Raw genomic sequence first — 18348 nt, 5'->3', positions numbered from 1 at the left:
TTGAATTTAATGGAGCAGTCAACCTGGACAGATTTGACTTTGGAGGGGCGAGAAAGGAGGAGGTGGGAAAGGTTGTTTTATTTTTAGCATTCTAATCTTCCCTGCACCTGGGTATTCTGGGAAAGAAAATAGTCACTTTGGTTTGAATGTGCATTCCTGGGGCTGGATTTTAAACCATCGGGGTTGCACGAGGAAATCTAATAGATGCACCACAATTTTGCCACCGAGATGACTGATAAAACTTGCTTGTCAAGTTTTTCCCCCTACTAACTTGTTTAATTGCTGGTAACATTTAGGCTTTAGAGGATGTGATAGATTGACTGCTCTGCCAGCACTGCTTTTTCCTCTCTAATTACCACCTAGTTGTAAAGGCCCTTTCCTGACACATTTAATGGAGAGGCAGAGGGAAAACAGGTTTGCTTACTTTTGAAATATATTTTTATCATTCAGCAGTTATTTTCCATATATTTAATTTAAACCGTGTGCTTCCCTCCCCTCCCTCCATCTTGCTTGTTGAGCCATAAGACCTGAATTTCACAGAATCAATTAAGCAGCTAATATCCCCATTTGTACTGAATGTTTAAAGAAATTTTAGATTTCCTCTTCAAGGCTGCGGGTTGCAAAATAAGTTACACGTTAGGGAAGAAAAGCTTATTGGTTAAGTGAGAGTTGACACTGATGGTTTTTATTTCAAACAATCTAGAATTCCTCCTAGGCTCACACATGCGAAAGCACCAGCAAATGTTTAGCTGACATAATGCAAATGACTGGCCATAGATTTATTTGACAAACAGTTGAGCAGACAGCCCTATATTGCACTCAGTTGTACCCCACACAACCCCACCGGAGCCAGGAGAATTTTGCTGGCAGAAATGAGAGCAGAATTAAACCCAAACACTGCGGTTCCCGCATTGAGCCATTCACTTTTGGCCACTGGCCAACCTGACAGCCACATTTAAATAAGCCACCTGCTGAGTAGGGAGTTTAAAGAGCTAAGTGCTCACGAGAGCTTTAGCCGTAAAGTATATTGAACTTATGCAATAAGGCGTGAAGTGAAAGGATTTCAGTGACAAGGAGTACTAGAGGCCATACTATGGTTCTGACCTCTTGTTCTAGGTCAGATGCAGAACAGTTTTGGCGATACTCCCCTTCCTTGCCCATGCTACCTAAAATATATCAGACAGAAACTCTGTTCAGAGAACCCCATTAGATACGTGTCCCAAGAAGTGAACTATACACAGCAAACGCTCAAATTTATTTTTGTTACCTCTAGTAATGCTATAAAGCAGGAATCCTTCTGCAGAGCACAGTATTTCCCTCTGTTTAAATGTTGTTGTGATTTCATTTTTCAGAAGAACTGGATTAGCTGTGTCAGGGGCAGAAGTCCTTTCCCAGGAAAGCCGTGAGATCCCTCTCTTCCCATGCACTACCTTACCACTAGGGCCTTGTCTCATCATCTCACAACCTCTTTTGATTTGGCTCTCACCCTCCTTGTCAATTTTAACAAAGATGTCTTTAAGCACCTAGATGTTGGAACGGGACCGCGCTCTTTCTGCTGCTGATTATGTGTGATAAAAGTAACAACTTTCTGCTATCACCAACCCAGCGACAAAACTCTCCCCAAAGAGGGAGGCTGAGCAAAGTGACAGGAAGGCAAGCAACTCTCATCTTCCAGCCTGTAACAACAGCAGATTGCAAAAGTGTTATTTGGCTCTTTCTTAGCCCCAATTTGCTCAAACCAAATCTCACTAAGTTCTAGCTGCAAACACTTCTGGGAGAGAGTCTTACTCTGCATCAACCAGGACAGTCCCTCCAGCAGTCAGACTCTTAAACTTGTCTGCTTTTCCTTTGAAATTCAGAGGGGTACACCTGATGCATTTACATCCCCATAAGTAATTCAAATACATATCCACACCCTTTCTTCATTTGCGCTATTACTGCTTAACTTTTCCCCTTCTCAGCCTTTGTTCAGAAAGCCCTGATACGGCCTTCTACCAGTGGAAACTACCAGCTTATTTTTTATGTCTTTACCATCAAACTGTCACACAAATGCCTTCTGACTTGGTGGCGACATGGAGGTTGTCAAGTCAAGTTCAGCAGCTGACTCACAGGCCATTACCCACACAACTGCCATTTCACTTTTAACGTCCCCAGTCTGTGTTTAAGACTGAGTATCCCCTTAGCCACGCTGCTAGGAAACACTTCCAAGAACTTAATTCAAAGAAAAAGATGTTATTTTCAGTGTGGAAAAGCTTCTATTTAGATATAGTACATGACAAGCAAATAATTTTAATGTCAAAGGACTTGAACCTTAACATATTACAGTGTAATATGTCATGGCATTGCTTCTACACAACGGGAATTTAAGGGTTAATGGCTTGCCAATTAAAATATGGAGCCAAAAGATCTAAGAAATATTATAGAAACATGCTCGTCACAGAAGGTCCCGCCCTCCAAAGTGGTTCTGCAAGCACCGTCCAGGCGCGACCTGAACAACAGATCACTGTTTCTAATCGCCCCTCAGATCTTGCCCTGACGGTGGGAATGATGTGCCCCACGTTCACCATATCATGCTGTTTGCCCTTTGCTTAACAGGCAGAACAACTGAGACCAGCAGCCGGCTGCTTTACCCTAACACAGCTGTGGTTATGTTACCTCGCACAGGACCACAGGAGGCTCCGGAGACTATAGCAGTAACCTGTGAGCTAGTTGTGCGTACGCGCACGTGCCCTGCACAGCACCTCCCTGCCAATCTGCACGCACACCCAGCACCTGCCTTTGCCCTTAGGTGCTTCTTGTCGCCATCAGAGAAATACACTAAAACATACAACCTGCAAAACAGAGGTCTGAGCCTAAAATGTCTCTGTGTTTGGGTGTTTGGCTCCAGAGGGTATTTCAGCCTGATAGAACCGTAAAAATTCCAACTCAAGTTTTGAGTTCAGTTCTTCCCTATCTCAACACTGAATACCCAATCCTTCGTGCACATGCACATACCTGGCCCCTGTACAGAAGGTTTCTGTTTTACTGTAGAGATTCCAATTCAAGCTTTGAGTTCAATTCTTCTCTACCTCCACATTGAACACCCGATCCCTTGTGCACATGTGCACACCTGCCCCTCGTACAGAAGGTTTCCTTTTTGTTTATTTTTTTAACTATCCTTTCTACGCAAGGATGATCAATCGCCTGTCTCTTCCAAGTCATGTCCCTATTACAGAAGATCCTGTTCCAATAAATGATTAGTACGTGCAGAATGCATTAAAATGAATTATAATAGCAATCTGATCCCCAGTGCCTCAGTAGAACCTTTCCATCACAGGTGACAGCTGGTTCCCTTGGGCTTAGCTCTGGAGAAGGAGCGTCAGACCTCAAAACTCAATCCAATAACTTTGTATGAACCTAACCAAGTTCACAGAGTGTGCAGTTCTTCCTTTGTCCCTGAACTAGGAAAGATATACCTCAAAGGGTATTCAACAAGCTGGTATACACCCCATCATCTCAAATAAATGTAAATGCATTTTTCCATATATTATGTGATTACAGCCTCTATCTGCCTATGGTGCTATGTTTTATTACAGGCCACCAAAAATAATTAGTTGGTGACCCAGAAAACTGATATATAAAATCCTTTTAATCACCAATACGGCTTTCAATTATATAGTGTAAACTTATTAACCTTTTTACTGCTGAGATTTGATTTATGGAATTCCAGCTGCATTAACATTACAGGAGGAGATAGAAAGTGTCTTGTATGACACATTGGGATTAACAACTGATCACTGGCTCTGCCATCGCAGAGTCTCACAGAGCAAAGGCAGCATCCTGCTAGTCCCCAGGGGCTCATTTCAATCAGAGCTGCGTGGAAAGTTTGGTCTGTGGAGTAGGACTGCGTAATTCCTGCCACTTTATATACAAACCACAACACACAGGCCAGCTATGGCTTTCAGAAGGAGCAGAGGTTGTGTGGGCACTTGCTGCAGTAATAAACAACAAGGGCAAAGAGGGCTGCGTTTGTACCTCTCCTTACTTGCACGGTCAGAAATACTTATATATTGAATGGAGACACTTTGGGGAATTCTGCTGCATGGGAACCCTTAACAGCAGCTTTATTCAAACAAAAGTTTGAAACATGAAGAGAAGGGCTATTTGTGAGGGTGCATTTATAGAAAACAATTTTCAAGTATGTTCTTCTTTCATTTCAAAATTCATTCAAAACATTTTAACTGGACAAGTATTTCCCCTTTTTTGTTACAGTGGATTTCCCTCCTCCCCACCTGGAAATCAGAAAGTTCCCAGAAACTTATAGATTGGCGTAAGAGGCTTTGTTCACTTTTTCCTGATACAGAAACAACACTTACTGCTTTGTACAAGGTCTTAGGGCTTCCTGGTCATCTTCCCATGGGGCTGTGTTTCTATAGATAATGCAGAGATCAGCAGGAAAGACAAACAGGCCACAGTGAAGCCCTGCTAATTAAAAAGCCAAATTACTAACCTGAACTAGATGATACATCAAGTTCCAATAATAGATACAGACATCTGAAAGGTAAATATTACCATAACAGGCTTGAATGAATCAGCCCAAGGATGGGAAGACCGGTATTTCCAGTGCACATACATCATTTTATTCAAACCTCAAGAATATACACAGAAATTATGAATCTTGCCATAACTTCAATTTTCAGTTCCCCTCCTGTTTCTTGGTGGCTCATTATTTCTTGTTTAATGACAATAAAATAGAATAGTAATGTTCCATAAGATAATTTCTGCTGCAAACACCTAATTACCTCTTTTACAGTCTCAGGAGGAATAAAATAATTAATAGATCTCGGTCAAATTTTGCAAGTAAATATCAGGTTTCAAATTTCAAATCTTAGCCTTTTCCAATCTTAAAAACCTATTTTTCAGTATTTTTTAATATGTAACCATCCCCAAATGACATAAAATAGCAAGGCGAAATAACTAACGCTCCCCACAAACTGAACCAAACCCTCATCATTCACTTAGGTTTTTGTTCTTCAAACTTGAAAAGCTTTGAAAGTCGCCCTGAAGAGAGGCTGTGCGGGTAGATGCTTTGATAACCTGTGCAAAAGCCATAATCTTTATAGAAGGGAAATGCCAATATTTGCCATCATCTTTCTCAGGATTAACTGTTATTGAATGAGACCGAGTTTCCCACAGAAGCACTGCCTTGCCTGCAAAACGGGCAGCCCAGCTCCCTTTGGGCAGTCCTCAGGTCACTGGTTCTTTGCAGATATAGATTTGCAACGGTTCACTGCAACCCATACACTGGGCAAAGACCCCCAAATCCTGACTGCCTGGGTCATACCTGGCCATCCAGCAGATTTATCCCAAGGCCAGCTTTGATATCTCCTTCACAAGCTGAGATTTCTAGTGCAGCACAAAGCGTGCATTACCGCCGTCCTGATTCATGCCAGCTCCTCCCAGTGCTAAGGCCCATCACACAGACAGCAAGATTTTAAAATGTATTCTGTGAAACAAGGAGAATAAAAATCAATGGCACTACATAATCCAGTCAGTGCCTTTCTTTGCTCACAAATCTTCATTTGTTCAGCTGGGAAAATTATGGACCGTCCAGAAATAATACAGTAAAGGCGCTCAATGACAATTATAATGTAAAGACTAATAGAGATGGTGGTATCAATCTGGTATATTCTGTTCTGTGAAGCCCATTTATAATTTTTAATAAAAATAGTAACACTTTACGATAAGTGGACATCATTTAATGCTCAATTACTATGAAACCTTTAGAAATATATATTAAATGCAGCAGTTCTGTATTTATACCAGGAGGGTTCCTTGAGATTGATGTTATCGTGGTGAATACTAGGCGAATGTCAAGTCCAACACCAGTGCATTCAATATTCTTGCCCTCTGGGTCAGGTATCCTGTCCTCCCCCCACCCTGACATTTGAGACGAGTCCTTATCTATGCGGAGAAGAACCACATGAATTATATACGTGCTGCATTTTTTAAAAAAGGAATTTGCAACACAGGCTGGCAAGGCCTTTAGCAATGACTGAGACACTTCTGAATAACAATTCAAAAAGGTATGGCTTCTAAACAGGCAGTTTTCTCTTGAAGGCCAAGAGGTTTCTAAATCCCTACATTTATAAAACAAGCATTATGTCAGATAAAGCACAAAACCATTACAGCAGAACTAACTTCAACTTACTGAAGACTTCTCTTAGCAAGAAAAATACCATAATCCTTTGTCCTCTATCTTCAGAAGCTCTTACACTGTAACATTCTTAGCCCTAACTTACCATCACCACGTAGATCCAAGCCCTCAAACTTACTCAGCACAGGTGGGATTAGTTACCCTGGAAAGCAAAGTAGAATCTCCCTGATGACCTACAGCTGCCTGCATCTATGCTCTCAGCCACAGATGTTAGTGCTGTGACTCACCACCACTCTTTCCTGGCAGGTTACAGAAGAACTTGTTTGTCTGAGAGGTATTTGTGAGAGAAAAGAAGGGGATGTGATCAGTGAAGCAGCAAATTGAACCCTAGCAGGGTATGGCTGAACCTTGCTGAAGAAGCCTTAAACCAGAGGTTTCCACATTTTGTTTAGCTACAACCTCTATTAGCCACTGTTAGCAGTAGAGGTAAAAAAAATGGCTGGACTTGGTTTGGGAAATGCAGTTTGGGAAGATGAATTCAAGGCTATCCTTTTTCCCCGGATGTATCTGCAGCCAGCACCCTTATCTGAATGCAATAATCCCTAACATGACTTTGTACACAAAATCTGTTGCCTGAGGGTGGTAGTTAACTGGCTTCTGTGGGGTGAGGGTGCTGCCATTTGGGGTGCTGCCCTGCTCGCTTTGCAGCGAACACTAACAAGATTAGACAAGGTTTGAAAGATGGCAGGTACCAGACACAGGTCACCCAGGTCCTCAGTTTGCAACACCGCTAGGATCCAAAGACAAATTTACACGACTACATCTTTTTCCCAGGCAATAAATACTATCGATAGCTACTTAGCAGCTTAGGAAAAGAAACACCAGCTGGAGGAAGGGGGACATCCTAAGTGCTCTGCTAGAACTAACATCGTTCCATTTAATCTTAAATCATATTTTGCATCCTCTGCTGGAATGCTATTTATCCCAGACCTCTGGGCAGCTTAGGCACCTGGCATAATAGCCCATTAATTACTTCAGCATGGGAAATAAATTTTAATATCTTCCTCTTTAATGCTCACTACTAAACACTTCACGCATTCCCAAACAGACATCAATGGTTCATTCTTCCTCCTTTTAGATATAATAGGCTTTATTTTACAGTTTGACTTTAATCAACACCCACAAGCCTGGGTGGCATGTGATAATGTTATACCGTCACCCAGGGTCACATGTTCATTTAGGGGCTCAGGACAAGGTACTTGTATTTTGCTGCACTCGTGTCCTTATCCTGCTAAAGGTGATTACAACATCAAGTTTTGTCCAGTGTTTCAGTATCTAAAGATGAAAGGTGGTATGAGGTATAATGGTAGCAGGTCAGCACTTTCAATAAGCATCCATCTGTAAACAAGTTCCTTAAAATATTGCAGCAGTGTGAAAGGAAGCTGCATCCTAATTGGGCAGAGTGAAAAGCCATAGGGCTTATAAATATAATGTATAGGTGATCCGTCTTGCCAAAAAAGAGGAGGTTCGTTATATGAAGGACACATTATCCTTTCCTCTTCCTATGATTCAGCATGGTAAGTAGTCATTCCTAATTGGCTTACAGCTTAGTATGAAATATTAGAATGCCACACAATGTGATGACACAGCTGGATTCCTAAGGGAAGCCAAAGAGTGATCTGAGAACAGAAGAGGGACAAGAGCAGATGCGGGTCTGAAAAAAAAAATAGTTGTAGCTTACAGAGTAGCATGTCATTCTTTATCCTCCTCCTCCTGTGTACAGCATGCTGTGTACAGCACACCACTCCCCTGGTAGAAAGGCAAGAGACCTGTCATTTCAGAGTTCCTAAATAAAATGTGGGGGGAAAATGTGATTGCTGGGAGTATTAAAACAGGAAGAGGCAAGCAAGCTGAATAAATCTGGGCAATAGCTGCCTTGTCATGAAAAATACACTGCGCAAATTTCACCTCTCTTTGTGTGTCAAATGATGATTTCCCCAAATTTGTCCTCGACTGGATAGTATTTGCCAAATTATCTAGTCAAACAATCTGTGGGTCACTCACAAAAGCTCAGCATTCAGGAGACAAGCCATTTGAGTGGGCACCCAGGTCGTATGCTGGGAGCTTGTTTCCTGGTCCTGGCCTTGATTCAGGAAGGTAATTAAACAGCTGCCCACCTGAAGTCAATAGGGCTATTCACACACACTTAAGTGCTGCTGACGCCAGGCTGAGGGGAATAGACTTCTCAGGGGGAGATTTTCACTGCAAATACTAGCGCTAATTCAAAATTCACTTTCTACAAAGTCCTTCTCCTGCAGTCAGCTGAAATTAGCTATATCCACTGTTGTGCTTGCCAGGAAACTTGATAGAATATTGCCCAAAGTGAACATAAAGGAGAGATAAACACAGCAGAAATTAATAACAGGAGTTCAGACCAGTAGGTTGCAGAAGATGTGTTATAAATTTCATCCAGCTGTAATGCAAATTCTGCCAAATGATTGGGAACATCTCCCTTTTTATATCACTGTTTTGCTACATATTAATAGCAACCAGTTACTGATGCGGTATTAAAATATTAATGATATGGTCATAAACCTGAATCAGTGCCTAACTTGGCAGAACAACATAGGGCAACTTTTCAATCATGTGTGAACAAAACCAGTTTTCACAAACCATTTTGTTACTGCGAGACCATGTGAGCAGAAGTAATTGCATGGCTATTTTAGGCACCAAAATTGTTAGTCTTCCTTGGAAAATCAACAGCCCTGTCAAGGTGTACGGTATGGGCGCCCAGATATTTATGCAAGGCTGAGAGAATCTCAAACCAGGCAGAAACAAAGTTCATGCAATTAATTAGTAAGATTTCATCTGCAACTGGTATGACTGACTTTTATATGTACATTAGAGACGATAGCCTTAAACCCCTGGGGATGGATTGTTTCAGCAGGATTTAGCTCTTTGTTCTGGACTGAGCTGGAAGATGCTCTCCAAGTAAGGCAAGAAATCCAAAGCAAAACCCAGAGCTTTTGCACTGCCTGATGTAAGAGCAAGTGAATTTATCAACTCTGCACTGTAGCATCTGTGACCACAAGAAAAGTTTGGGAATGTTTAAAGGATTTAAGAGTCAGAGACTTCTCTTGCATGTTTTATATTTTCCAGTCTGCTACCCAAGCCACCCTACCCAGGACAACCAGGGGCAGGTGCCAGCTAAATGAGGCAGCCTTTGGGATGCTTGACTGGATCTGTAAAAGAGAAGCAGGTCTCGAAGTCTCCTTGCTTCTCACTTCAGCTCCCCTCCAATAGAACTGGGCTGGTCCATTTGTCCATTTCATTATTCACATTTGTCCCCTTCTATAAGGGGGCATAGATCTGAGCTCCTTTCAAACAGCTTTAATTGAAGCTACAAATTAAGGTGAGAAAGGACAGACATGGAAGGATTCTGTGTACTCTGCACAATTCCCAACAGCAGCTAGCACCCCAGGAAGAGCTGGAATACTAAAAGAATATTTTATTTCTACATTTCCACAGGACATAACTAATGCCCTACACTCATGGCTAGCATCACTCTCCCCCTGCTTCTCATCAGGATCCAAAAGAGGCACTGGAGGAAACGTACATATAGCTGACATTTTATGTAGGTGTATCAATACCAGACCAAGTTCTTTGCTTTAAAGATCTTTCACTGCTTCTTCTCTGAGACATCGGTGCACAAATAAGGTGACTTTGGTCATAACTAACTGAGTTTTCAGTTTAGAAGTTCAGCAACTGGCATGAAATTAATTATGTCTGTCGTGGTTTAACCCTGGCTGGCAACCAAGTACCAAGCAGCCGCTTGCTCACTCCCCCTCACCCAGAGGGATGGGGAGGAGAATCGGAAAGGAATGCAAAACTCAAGGGTTGAGATAAGAACAATTTAATAGGTAAAGCAAAAGCCGCACAAGCAAGCAAAGCAAAGCAAGGAATTCATTCACCACTTCCCATGGGCAGGCAGGTGTTCGGCCATCCCCAGGAAAGCCGGCTCCATCACGTGTAATGGGTACTCGGGAAGACAAACGCCATAATGCTGGGTGTCTCCCCCTTCCTTCTTATTCCCCCAGTTTATATACTCAGCATGACATCATATAGTATGGAATACCTCTTCGGCTAGTTTGGATCACCCGTCCTGGCTGTGTCCTCGCCCAATTTCCCGTGCCCCTCCAGCTCAAGAAACCAAAAAGTCCTTGATTTAGTATAAACATCACCCAGCAACAACTAAAATCATCAGTGTCCTATCAACACTGTTCTCACATCAGAGCCAAAACACAGCACTGCACCAGCTACTAAGAAGAAAACTAACTCTATCCCAGCTGAAACCAGGACAATGTCACAAAAGAGAAGGGTGCTTTTCTTCTGGTTTTCTATTGCAGTCACATAAATGAGGACCCAAAATACCACTGAGATATTACTTAACGCTGTTAGCACCTGGGAGGCAGGTCTGATCTCTGCAACAATATCTTTATTATTTGCTGACCAGAGTCACTGCAGTCACTTACAGCAATGATAATCTTTCTTCATTATACCTGCAAGCAGATGCCATCGAGGTGTGACTGACAATCATCCCTTTCAGAGTAAGTGATCACAGAGTTTTCCATTGCTTTCACATCCATTGGCTCCTTGTTTATTAATGACACAGTTGAAATTTTAGTGTTGCCTCTGCTCAGGCGGAAGATAACAAAGATTTACTTGATTGACACCTGTCATTAGGAAAGTTTCTCTTACAACTCAAGTGGCAAAATAATGCAGTCTTACTGCAAATCAAGTTGCCAAAATTAAAAAAAAAATAAAAATTAGTTTACAAGTTAGCCAAGCAGAAGAAAACTTGCCTGTGTTTTGAAAGTTCTTCTGGCAAGACACTGGAAATGCATCGAGCAGCATAAGAACCCCTGGCAGTCATTCATTTCTGGTCTCAGACAACCAGCTTTTCAGTTCCTAAAAGAATTAATGCAAAAATAGTGTTTCAGGGCTCCTTGACATACCAGAGCAATCAGCATTAGTGGAAACTCCAGGAAGGCAGTTATACCTCCAAATATACCTAGTCTTCGGACAAAGTCTATGGTCAGCTCAGCTCCAGTTCATCTCTTAGATCTTTCTCTCTCTTTTTTCTCTGATGAAAACCAATGGAGGACAGTAAGGAGGAAGGCAAGATCCTCTCAGACTCTCCTATATGTGGCACAAGGTGCACGTGACTACAGATGGGTCTGCAGAGGCTACGGAGCCTGCAGAGCTGCCACCACAAATCTGCATCTTAAAATTGTACAGAGCAGCTCCCACAACATCTCCCATATCTAAAATCTACTCTATATAAAAAAACAAAACAAAGCAAAACAAAAAAAATTGTCTCTTGGAAGAAGACAAGTCAAACATAACTCATTCCTTTATTCTTTTTCTCTCTTACCATGCTTTACAGATGATTGTTTCATCTTGTTCTTCTGTTTCCAAGAAAGACCCTTCTAGATCCTCAGGCAATATTCAGAGCAGGCAGATTTTCCTTTGAGTGTTCAAGGCTGATCTGATCAATTAAAAAAAAAAAAAGGTTACAGTATATTTTAAACCAAATACCCCATAGTATAAAATCTCAGAGGTCATTCTATAAGAAAAATATTTTTTGTTACCAAATAAATGCAAAGAAATGATAACAAGGATTCAGCACAACCCCCTTTCTCATGTGTCCTGTGGGATTTTCTGCATTGTTCTCTCTGTCCAAAGGGTTTAAAATGCAAAAGTAAGGTTGCTGAAGTCCTGGGCATGTGAGTTCTGCTCTATGGCTGAAAACAAAGTGCCGCAGATCACACAAAATTCTTTCCAGCTGTTCGGCCTCCCCACATTTTTGTCCTTTTTCACTCATGAAAGCTACGAATTCTCTCCAGCCACAGAATTTCTCCCAGCATGTGATGCACCACAGGGCCCCACAATCTTATCTGAGGCTGTTTGGGACCAGCTGCAATGTAAACAGTCTTCACCACCAGGACTCCCCTACAGCGTTTAGAGTCTCTCTTGGAACAGCAAGTTTCCAGTGAAGTACAACCGCTTCCTCAAGATGAGTGTTCCCTAAGGCTTCAGGAATCAGAGCTGACATAACGTGAAATTTGCTTCCCCCTTTACCAACCCTAGCTAAATAAACTCATCGTCTGTATAGTAGGACACACTTCATTTTCCTGTCCTTCATTTACTTCTCCCTCTTGTTGATTCCAAAAGGAGACCACATAGACCAACCATCACAGCCAATTTGATTTCCAATTTTCTGGGTAGCTTTGCAATCACAGTCCATTTGTCACCTGAATGCAGTATCGAATTTGCAGCCTGGGTGTGAATGACTTCTGGAATTATCTCCCTTGGACAAGACACCAAAGCAATTCAAAAGCAAGTAAACAGAATGCAGAAATACCCCTGAACAGGATTATGTCAGGTTTCTAAATCCTAATCCTGTTACTTCAGCAGCTATCCATTTCTCTCTTCCTTCTTCCCTTCTGGCTAACATTTTCCTACCCAGAACTCAGTTCAGCATCACCACAACAATTAAATATACTCTGTAAACTTACTAGGACTGCACGAACATTTAGAGCCCGGCAAGCTGTATTGTAACACCAAAATATGTTTTTGACAGCCACTGACCCCAAAAGCTGATGTGATCAAATACATCTCCCCATGAAAGAAAGAATAAGACTGTAATCAGGTTTACCATTTTAAGGAAAATAAATCCTAATCCTTTGCCATTCCATAGTATTCCTCTAATTGCTGTTTCCTTACACATTCAAACATCTACAGTTTGGTTCCATTGTTTGAACGTCACTTGGAATCAAATCAGTGTTGCAGATACAACGTCTTTGAACCTTTTAGTCCAGCTGTGAACTTTGAGCTTAATCCTTTAGGGCGCCCTTGTCTAGCAAGCTTTAATGTATATTAAATTTTCTAAAAGGAGAGCTAAGTGGTCAAAGCAAGATAGTGCAAGAGTCTGTGTTTCATAAATTAATAAGCATCACCAACTGCATTGCTTGACCCTTTAAACTCTGTGAAATTAATATAAGTAGACAACCAAAGTGCACTTGGCCCCTGAAGAGCCTTGGAAGTTCACTTAAGCAATCCAAGTTTCCTTAAAGTTTTATAAGCCAGCTTTTAAAGCGAGTCCTTTGTACTTATTACTGGTGACAGTGAGCATTACAACAGCCAATGAACCTTTGCTGACTTCCGACCCCAATATGGTAGAGCACAGTTATCAAGGGAAATATCAGAATCAAAGCTTGTATATTACATTGAGGTCCTGACTCTTGAAAGAGCCCCCCATAGACTCTTCAGAGTACGTCAGTGAAATAAACAGCTAATATTCTCAGACATCTACTTATGATGTACAGATATTATTGTTTATTTAAGCACTTTTGGCATAGTACCCCACCCATAAAAACTGAAGCCTCTTACAAAGAAAGCTGTGGTACTCATAGTTCCCTTGCAAGAAGACAAAATTTTAAGATCTTTTATTTAGCCTGGGAAAACCCTCTGTTTGGCGGTGGCGAGTCAAGCAACACTAAGTCTTCATCTTAACCGATTAATGGATTTAAATTATTAAATGGCATTAGGTAGGCATGGTGAGGAATACACTGCCTTCTCAGCTCTCCGTGCAGGGTGAGACTGCCTTGAACAATGAAGAAAATGTGTATCCACACCTACTGTGTTTTGGCATTAATCTTGCAGTGACTTGTAATACTTGAGTTAGCATCCTGTAGAAATAAGATATCTCACCATTGCCAGCTGATTATATTTTTCATAATGTAAAAGGTTCTTGCTGAATTATTCAGGTGTTTTTCCCACTGCTTAAAGAAAAAAAAAAAAAAGAAAAAAAAGAAAAAGACAGACACAGAAAAGCTAGCTAAGGCAGCCAGGTATCTAGGAATAAACAAGCTGACAGGCAGTGTGTCCAGTATTAGTAATTATTATTGGATTGTAAAGCCCAGTTAATGATGACGTTTAGGCTAAACTTTTCAAAATGGCAAGCAGAATTTCAAAAAACATCAAGGTGATGAGAAAACACAAGATTATCTGCTGAAGGGCAGCAAACTCCTATTGCACGTATCCCCCTCCAGCAGTGAAGTCAGGGAGGGCATGTGTTATCTGTTCTCCCCACCTGTTTAGAACATTTGGGTGAAGCTTTTGGGGATATTCAATGGCACTGCTTTCCATTTGTCTGCCTAGACCTGGATGCTGACAGAGACAATAATATCACAGCACGGAGAAAATAAATACATAAACATACATACTCATTTTATACATATTCCATACACATTTGCACACAAGAAATAAAACCCAAATAGACAGCAGAACTCAACTATTGGGAAATAATTTATGAAATTTCTTGCCAGAAAGATAACAAGAAGCAGCTGGAAAAACAAGGTACTTTTGAGGAATGTGGCTTACAGCTTCCACCCAAAGTGAATGTTAGCAGGGACAGTGTGGTGACAGGGTTGCAATCCCTGCCAGGCAGACATCTAGTCTAAGAACAGATAAGTTTGTTTAGCAATTCCCCGATTATTAAATATAAATTGGACCACAAGTGAATCTTGAAATACTTTGGATCTATTCTGTCACATGTTGCTCCACTTCAGTTTTTTTGTGAGTGTAACCAAGCAATGATTATTGAAGATGGAATCACATGAATTGATCATCATCGATAACACAGCTAATTTAATATATCTGTATATAACTATGGCCACCTACAGTGGAAGTAGAGGTTTAATTGCATGGACTGATACTGAAAGAAATGAAAGTGTATTCAAATGAATCCCATGCATGGACTGGCCGTATAATCCAAGGGACCACCCTAGAGCATAAGCAAGTAAATAACAAAACTGATGACATAAGAGAAAACTATTCCTACATTCAGGACTCCTTCATTTGAAAACCAGTTACTTATGGGCCTGCTGGTTGCTGCCTTTCCTCAGAGCTATTAGTCTTCTGGCTTGCAAGCAGATCACCAGCTGGTGTTAGGAGGAAATGTCCACAAGGAATAGAACAGGGCATTTCTTAAGGGACGTGACAAAAAAGGTCTGCATATCCTTCCAAGGAAGGAAGGTCAACTTTGTAAATCCCAAATTTTCAACAGCAGCTTCAGAAGGCTCTGGTAAATGCTCATTTAGCTCTGGTAAAATAGGATCTGCTTAAGAAAGACAGACTGTAACTGCTCACTAGTTCTCTTTTTGAGAAAACTATCTGTGTTACTCTGTCTGGGGTGGAAGCGAGACAAATGTCTCCCAAATACGAAAGGTGCTTTCTGTATTTGGAACAGCTCAGTACTAGAGAACCTACAGGAGCCTGGAGATGAGATATTAATTTGTTTTCCACCTTTCCCTAGGAGCTTTCCAGGCTTACAGAGCTGATGAATGAGCTCTGTCTACCCAGTTCCCATATTCAGTCAGCCCTGTGACACACCTTTGTTGTTTGGTTCCTTGGACCAGAAAAGTCTGGGGAAGTCTCAGAATGGCCATCCAAGTCACTAAGGTCTTCTGCAGACCACATTTCATTAGCCAGCTGGAAAATAAAAGCCTCTTTTATCAAATCCCCTGGGGCTAATTCATATTGAAAATAATTTGTTCTTAACACTTTTAGAGGCAGGGTTTAAAATGATGAATGAAGAAGAATATTCTCTGTCATAGGGTTTTGTTTGTTTTTCAAGTCCTTAGAGTGAGTTTGTGATCTTTGCAAGTCTAGTACTAAGAGCACCGTCATTTTCCACTGAACTTGCCACGGTTGCCTTATGCAGAAGGCTGACTACGTCTTGCAAGAGAAAAGTACACATTCATTTGTTATCCTGAGAGTATATGGTCAGAAAATTTCCATAACTAAGGTAATTAATTTGGGGTGAAGATCTAAATTTTCTTTTTCTTTCTTTGGACAGCATCCAGTACCAAATACTGCAAACCTGTTTATGCACACTCCTGCCGTACAAAAGGCTTTTATAATAACAGGAAATAGCCAAGGTATGTCTACCTTCATGGACTGGTTTTCTGTTTTGTTTTAAACTGCTGATCAATTTTCTCTTTGCAATGTCTGTGAGGGGTTTACTTTCTAAAGTTTTGGGATGTTTTATCTTCCCTTTCAATTTTGCAAATTTTCAAGTGCTTTTAGTTATTTCTCAGGAAGAACAGAATCAGGCTCTGAAATGTAATTAAAGCTTGTATAGTTTCCACTTTCTAGGCAAATTTTCTTAAATACCAAAAAATTAAAACATGAAAATTGGTTTTGATCAAGTGCTTTTCAGTGGCTAAAAAATGCCAGTGTGTTATCAACAGCTTCAAAGTTCTCAGCAGAAGCGAGTACAACTTCTATGAATCAACAAATCCTTTTCTGACAATTTTATCTGTGAAGCTGAAAAATCTAACAGAAAATGCATAGGAAGAATGCTGTAGCAAGACTAACAATTAAAACCACAAATACTGTACCTGGATCAGAAATTCCATTTCCACAGTAAGTGAACATTAATTTAAAGGATACAACTTAGTAACTACGAAGAGCATTAAATGTATTGGCTGTTGTACATTACATTGTACAAACAAGTTTTAATGAGAACAAATACTGCCGGTCCAGCCCCACAAAGACAGCCAGACACATAACTCCTATCAATTTCCCTTGAATGATCTACTTGAGGGTGCAACCACCACTTTCTTGTTTAGACTTAGCTCAGATACCTCTGTGCAGCACTACCTTGCAATCCACAGATATGCTTTGGTCCTTCCAGCCCACCGGCTCTTGAGACCACAGGTGTTTTAGGGTGGATAATTCACTTGCGATGGCTCTGGCTCTGGGGTCCCACCTTTCTGCCTTGCAGCCAGAGGAAGCCATGCTCCGTTTCCCCTACCTACCCATGAAGATGACCTTCACTTCCAGCCTCCTGCCTCCAGAAGGGCCAAAAGGGGAAATCCTGCCTTATCAGCTGTGACCACAATGGAAAGCCATGGCCATCTTCCACTCTTAACCAGGAAAGTGTTTCATTTCATGTGACTGCTTTGGATTGGGTGTGCATCTGCCTGAGGGAATGCAGTGCAACTTCAGCCTCCCTGTGTATGAGGTGGAAATGACCTGGGGGTAACCCAGGTGATTCTTTTCCAGCAGGTAAAGGAGGGCTTGAAAGGGGAAAAATTGGGATTGGACCTTAACATGTCCCTTATTATTGATATTAAAGCAAAAAGAGACACACAGGCAACATTGAGGGGCTAAAACTCCAACCAGTAGAAAAAGGTCCGGTATCAGCTGTAAGCTCTGCCAAATAATAAAGCCTAATTAATACAATTCTGCCCAGGCAGGCATTCACACCAACACTCCATTTGGGCTACTGACACTGCAGCAAATTCAAATATTGAGGTAGCCCCCAAAAGAAACCCCTCCTACACAGACCAAACACACCCTACAGCCCCTACAAAGGAATAAGACTTTTCCACAGCTCCAGAAATATTCATTTGACAGTTTCTCCTTCCTTGGCTACAGCTCTAGTAATTGATCTTCTCTATTATTTTTCCTCATTCTTTCTCTCTTACATTTAAATATGTCCTTCATATTTCTGGAGCACTTTTTTTTCTCCCAGCCTGTATCTCCACTGTTACATTATTTTTTATCTCTCTCCTCTATTCTTCAAGTGTGAAAAGGGTTCTCTGTTCTCTAATATTCATTTTTCTTTTTTTATTCTCCAACTACTTTCTTTCCCATCTGTAACAGCCCCTAATATGCACCTCCATTCGATTTTACTTACCCAGCTTGAAACCCTCTCATTCTAATTACCTTTTCAGTTTTCTTCTATTTCTCCCTTGAGATGTCTCAATTAGTGTACTTTTTCTTACTGGCTGTCACCTCTGAGCTACAAGGTGGGTCTAACTCCAACTTAAACCATGCAGAAAATAAATGAGGAGCCGTTCTTGGCAGCCCTGCTGAAGGTGGTGTTACTTTACAAACTAGTGCACCTTTAATAGATGATAAATGGGCAGAAAAGTGGCCTTGTTAATGCAGCAGCCCTTGATTTGGTTGCCATGCCGTGTCCTTTCATTACTCAAAGATACAGGAAAGGCAACCTATGCTAAGTCCTGGGTGATGTAATTCCATACAAAGAGAGTGAGTAGAGGCTAATTAACATAGTTCTGGTCAAAGCCTGAAATTAACTCTTGTCTTTAAAGACCAGAGCTAAAAATGTCATTTGT

The 18348-nt window shown here is 41.2% G+C and overlaps 2 long non-coding RNA genes across 3 annotated transcripts in view; both read right to left on the bottom strand.

Annotated features, from left to right (window-relative positions):
• LOC119151016 overlaps positions 1–5483 on the bottom strand; it is an 87577-nt gene extending 82094 nt beyond the window's left edge. For both annotated transcript variants that reach the window (XR_005105276.1, XR_005105275.1), the window contains exons 1-2: positions 5324–5483; positions 4356–4461 (exon numbers count right to left, since the gene is read on the bottom strand). This is a non-coding gene — a long non-coding RNA (uncharacterized LOC119151016). The remainder of the gene's footprint in view (positions 1–4355; positions 4462–5323) is intronic.
• Positions 5484–11004: 5521 nt separating this feature from the next.
• The window catches only part of LOC119151868, a 72697-nt gene continuing 65353 nt past the window's right edge, over positions 11005–18348 (bottom strand). The window contains exons 4-5 of the long non-coding RNA XR_005105589.1: positions 11571–11684; positions 11005–11104 (exon numbers count right to left, since the gene is read on the bottom strand). This is a non-coding gene — a long non-coding RNA (uncharacterized LOC119151868). The remainder of the gene's footprint in view (positions 11105–11570; positions 11685–18348) is intronic.

The sequence above is a fragment of the Falco rusticolus genome, chromosome 7 (assembly GCF_015220075.1).
Source record: "Falco rusticolus isolate bFalRus1 chromosome 7, bFalRus1.pri, whole genome shotgun sequence".
In the NCBI taxonomy this organism is placed as follows: Eukaryota; Metazoa; Chordata; class Aves; order Falconiformes; family Falconidae; genus Falco; species Falco rusticolus.
The sequence above is the reverse complement of the archived record's forward strand: the minus strand, read 5'-3'. Positions and strand labels throughout refer to the sequence as shown.